The following is a 6,000-nucleotide window of genomic DNA, read 5'->3' as shown; positions in this document are numbered from 1 at the left end:
AAAACCCATGGACTCATTCAGTAGACATGCATGATTAAACTCTAAATACCACTCTTCTATCAAGTATAGAAAGATTCTTATTATGCAGGACAGTACTCATTTTTTTAAAAAAAAATGAGATAAATGCCTGAACAGGGGTCATGTTTTCTCCAACGCAGAAGTCCAAAGTCACTAATAAGACGTTTAAAACTAAACTCTCTGTAAAAGACAATTAGGAGAACGAACAGCAGCAGGATAATCACTGATCATAATAGCAGAGAGGTCTCATCAGGATGAGGAAACTGCTATGGTGTGTGTGTGTGTTTCATTCTTATAAGAAGTTATTTATCTGCCTACAGCAGATTATTCTGTCACACTATTAAAACATCATTGGCCCAACACATGAGGCAGGTCATTCCCCAGATCATTCCCACCCCCCACTGGGCAACTAGATCTCAACCCTTCAGTTTGAAGTTAGAACCAACATTTTGCTTTATTAATTTTGTTTCCTGTATTTCTAAGTTCTCAATGTTCCTTCAACAGACCACAAAGAATGCAGTGGTACCCTAAAAACATGCATTAGAACTTATTACGACTTCACTGTGGGAGGTACTGCAAGATGTTTTTTTTAAAAAAAAAAAACCAAGACTAGTATGATGGACAAATCTGTCAATTTCAGTTCTCCCAAGCTTTCCATTTTTTCCAATCTTAAACTGAGTTCTCCATTTTTCCATATGTTTGTGATTATGCCCTCACAAACATTCATCAGAATCTTAGTGTGAATTTTTCCTGATAAGCCTATTTTTATATGCACTTTTGAGTAATATACACATTTTTAAAATTCATTTTCTCTAAAAAAACAATGCAGTATATTCATATAATTTGTACACATTACTTGACTGGAAAACTAGAATGCAAAATTCAAAGTGCAAACTTTGAAGGATAATTGTGTTTCAGTTCACATATTGTTTCAAAATGTATGAATTTTGTATTCTCCTTTCAGGCAAACTGAATCAAATTTCACCCCATCTCTAAAGACTAGCCCTGCTAATCTTATGGGATGCATCTTCTCATATTTAAGTGTACTGGCATGCATTTCTTTTCTCCGTCACAATCTCTGACACTGGTCTTTTCATTAGAAGTTCACCCCATCTCTTCTGATAACTCTCTTAGAACACTCCAAACCCTAATAATCCTGTGCAAACTGGTCTGTGCTTTCAGTACAGAATACAGCCTGTGCTACAATTCCACTGTGAGTTCTGAGAAGGAAACAGGGAGGAGGAAGAAATTGCAAATCCATTAATCTAATATTCTCCCTCCTTTTTGTCATGGAAACAGAAGGGAGAGAAAAACATTTCTCTCTCCTTTTACACACAATTTTACATTATCTTTGCATGCTAAGGATGTCTGTAACAGAATCATAGTGACCCACAGGGAAATCTATCAGTTATACATTTATGTCATAAAGGATACATTAATGTCATATTATTGTTACAGGGAACGAGGGCTGCTTATTACCCTCAAGAGAACATTTTGCCTATATTACCCAGAACCCAGCTATCTTACTCATATGGTATACATATAGAGAGAGAATATACAGAAAGAGTGTTTGTACACACACACACACACACACACACACTGTACTGAGATGTTTAACTGTCTGCATGGTGGAAATTACTCTACCATGCTATTATAAGACAGCTTGCTGAGGGAATCATGACATAGAATATTGACATATTTCTATTAGCTTCAAAGGAGAGAAAGTGATAGATGCTAATGAAACTGTAGAATAAGGAAATAATTGTGATATGCTCATAGGTGGACTATGTGACTAGGTGTGCCTATTTCCACCTATGGCTTGTTGGCCAGTTACAGCTCCTATTGGACAGCTATGACTTGGTCACGGTGCTCCATGCTCTCATACCTTCCAGAATGGGGCTCCCCTTGAGGATAACAGAGAAACTTCAATTGGTTCAAAATGCTGTAGCCAGCTTGCATTTTAGAACTCATATAACCCCTGATCTAAAGAGCTGCATTAGCTGCCAGGTTATTTCTTGGCTGTAAATGACTTAGGCCCCAAATATGTGAAAGACCACCTCCTTCCCAGATGCAAAAGCAGAGAGGGCCTTCTTGGTATTTTAACCTCTCTCAGTGGTTTGAAGGGTTGTGGCCCAAGATAGGGCATTGCCTTTATGGAAGGGAGGAGCATGGGGATAGAACAAAAATTAGTTTGCAGTGCCTGTGAATCAGCTCAGACCTCACCTACTGTTGATCTCCTTGCCTTCTGGTCCACTACTCCCAATAGGCAACAGTAGCCACCACCGTCTATAACAGAGTAAGGAGTCTGCAGAGCAAAAGTGTGAAATCTGCAGAAGATACTTGGGAGCATTGTGCCGACAGGAAGCATTTCCAAAGTCATTTGTGGTGATTTAGGGAACATCACAGAAATGAAGCACTCATAAAATGGAAACTTGCTTAGTTCAGATACAGGGGGTGGGGCCTAACCACTCTGATTAATTTGTGGTAATCATGCAAGTGAACATCCCTCCTTCCTGCACTGCAGAAAGTACAACACACAAGAAAGGAAATGTCAGTATAACCATAGTAACCTCAGTAATACAATTTAGAAGTGACACTCTAATCATATACTCCCATTATTCTGAGAAAGAAATGGAAAACATTTAACAACAAAATGTGTTATGGCCATAGCCATCTTCTAGAGCTCTTCAGATAACACCTATTCAGGTAAGGACTATTTCACAGATTACATTGTTTAGGTGCAGTGGTGGAGCTTCAAGCTCGGGGGGGACGGACGGCGGAGAGCAGCCGGGGGCGTGGCGCATGTCCCAGGGGCATGACATGCTGCCTGCAGGGGCGTGGCATGCCGCCTGTGGGGGCATGGCACCCAGCACAGGAGGAGCAGCCGCAATGGCACCCCGCTGGGATCGTGCTGCCGGGGGCGGTGCCCTCCCCCCCACCCTGTTCCTCCGCCAGTGTTTAGATGTACAGCTGTTGAAAACCTCCTAATGAAGGGGAGTCTACCACCTTCTGTGGAAGTCCATTCCACTGTTGAACAGCTCTACTATCAGAATATTCTTTCTTGCAATCTGAATCCATTGGTTTGGGTTCTGTCCTCTGGACCAACTAAAAACAGGTACTTCCAACTTCCATGTGACTACCCTCTCAGTCTTCTAGTCTCCAGGTTAAACTTATCCAACTCCGGATAACCCCGGACCCTGCCTTCCTCTGCATATGTTCCAACTTATCAATGCCATTTTAAAACCATAGTGTTCAGTACTGGAAACAGTACTCCGCTGAGGCCTGACTAAGGCAGAAGTGAGTGATACTATTACTTCCCTTGGTCTGAACACTATACTTCTGTTGATGCACCTTTTCACATATGCAGTAGTATTCCAAATATTTCCTTTCTCTGTTGCAGAAGCCCTCCAGCTTTTGCTGGACTCCAAAGCCAGTAGTCCCAAACAGCAGGATCAATGATTAAGACTGATGGGAGTTATTATCCAACAGCAGCTGAAAGGACACAGGTCCCCCGCCCTGCATGACAGAAGTAGTCTACTAAATTCATTATATTTTAATTCTTCATTAAATAAATTATTCACTTAGCTCAGTTGGTTAGTGCATGGTGCTGATAATGCCAAGGTCGCGGGTTCAATCCCCATCCAGGCCACAAGCATATTCCTGCGTTGCAAGGGGTTGGACTAGATGACCTTCAGGGGTCCCTTCCAACTCTAACTTTTGCGATGAAGGAACCCAAAGCAGCAAAAAAGTCAAAAGTAGAATAAAATCAAAACTTCATTTTAAAAAAAAAGGCGAAAAGCAACTAAAAATAAAACGATCACCTTACTCTCATAGCTCACAATTTCAGGTTTTCCTGGAACAGATCTTTCAGCAACCAAATGCCTGGGTAAATAAGAATGTTTTAAGATTCTTCTTTAGCATTTATAATGAGTGAGGCAGACATAACTCACTAAGGAAGGCATTCCACAAATGGGGAACCACAACTGAGAAGGTCCCTATTGTGGTTTTCTGAGAACTGGGCAACCCCCAGTGATGGTACCACCAATCAGGCAAGCCCTGAGGATCCTCTTCTCATCTGACCATTTGTTATTTTTTAAAAAATTGTCGGAAAATGTTGTTTACGGATGCCACTACTGTGGCTCGTGTTTTGTTAATGACTGGTGTTTTAATGTGTTTTTACTTTTTTGATGGAAGCTGCTCAAAGTGGCTGGGGAAACCCAGCCAGATAAGCAGGGTATAAATAATAAATTATTAGTAGTAGTAGTAGTAGTAGTAGTAGTAGTAGTAGTATTGCAAAGCAAGCAGAACAGGTACTCTATCACTGAGCTACGACCTTCCCAAATTATAACATATTTTTGTTATTATTTCCCTTTGTTCTTTTAAGATGTTGTTTTAGGCATTGCCACAATATCCCACATCTTTATTATCCACGAGAGAGCAGATTCACAGTAACCCTCCCCAGGTTCCCCCAATATACAGGTCCTGAATCCACCCGCTTGACTCCTTTACTATAAAGATGGGCTGATGCTGTCTTTTGATACATTGTAGGTTAAGTACAGTATGTGAGCTTCAATATCCTTGCAGGCTATGCTGCATGCATTTAACCATGCTGTGATTTATGCATCTTTCCATCTTAGAAATAAATTCTCTTTTGGTGTATCATTTGAATCTTTTCCTCTTGGGGGACTACAAAATATCCCGTCCATTTCCTCTGAGACATTCTTTTTTCAAGGCTGGTTCACTTTCTGTTCTTAATCTCAATTGGGGACTGGTGGGGCGTGCGTGAAAAAGCATGCCCCACACCGTTATCTCTTAGCATCTGGCAGTGTCAATTTTTGTTACTGAATGCAGAAAAACTACCCATTGATTTTCCTTTGGTGTCACTGTAGCCGGGTGCTCTCATGTTTTAATAGCCTTATTTATTATTGGCCAACTGCTATTCTGTCTGCCACTCTAACTGCACACATTATTTCAATGCTAATAAACATCCAATATGCCCCCCAAACATTGACCATTACAGCCTTTAACAAGACACGTTTGCAGATTTAACTCACAGAATGCAGAACGTAGAAAAGACACCAAAGGGAATCTGATCATCATTTGTTTTATTTTGTTTTATTTCTTGCTCTAAGGTTTCAATTTCCTGTTCCAAAAACATTATCACACTATCGGGGGAAGATTTCTTGAAGGCTGCAGAGAATTAACTCTGTCTTGCATGCTGCCTTATGTCTGCTTTTTCTTCAGTTTGTGTTTTATTCTCAAAGCATTCGAGCGATTGCTGCTCCTTTTGCTGACACTACTGTGGCTTTGAACAGCTAGCCAGAGATAGCAGATGATAGGAGATTAGATAAGAATAAGCTTTAGAAAACACAAACAGTACAGTGAGGCTTGAATAGGAAGTAGAATTTATTTATCCCAGGTCTGTTCTTGTGGATGGAAAAAATGTCTTGAACAAATGAATGTTGTTTTGCCAGCACACCCTTAAAGAAGGCTGAAGAAACCATAATGAAAAAAGTTACATTTATTCAAATACAATATAGAGGATCTGCAAACAGCCAAACAAACATAATTAGCCAAATAAAAATATAGCCTGGGCAGGGAAATTCTCCACTCCTGGATGTGTTTACAGGCTTCACCTGTGGCCCCACAGGAAAGGATTATAAATAATTCTTCCTCTTTGCTTTGAGAACTGTGAATATTTGAACCTGACAAGTGCACAATGGCACTAGCAGGTCAGTATTCACCCCGTTGCACCTCCCAAATCTAAAGGGCACCCCAAGGACAAAAGCCCAAGGTGGCATATAGAGAAAGAGAGTGCCCTTACCCCAGTAATGCCTCAGTTATTTACACTCAATAAAATAAAACAATTCCCCTTCTGTCCTGCTTGTGGGTTTTAGAATTCTGCTTATTTGGGTGCAGAACTGTGGCAATCTTTGTGCAAATAGTTGTTTCTTTGGTTTAGTGCAGAGCTTAGTTATTTGT

This window comes from Podarcis melisellensis (assembly GCF_964234715.1).
Source record: "Podarcis melisellensis genome assembly, chromosome: Z".
Classification (NCBI taxonomy): Eukaryota; Metazoa; Chordata; class Lepidosauria; order Squamata; family Lacertidae; genus Podarcis; species Podarcis melisellensis.
The sequence above is the reverse complement of the archived record's forward strand: the minus strand, read 5'-3'. Positions refer to the sequence as shown.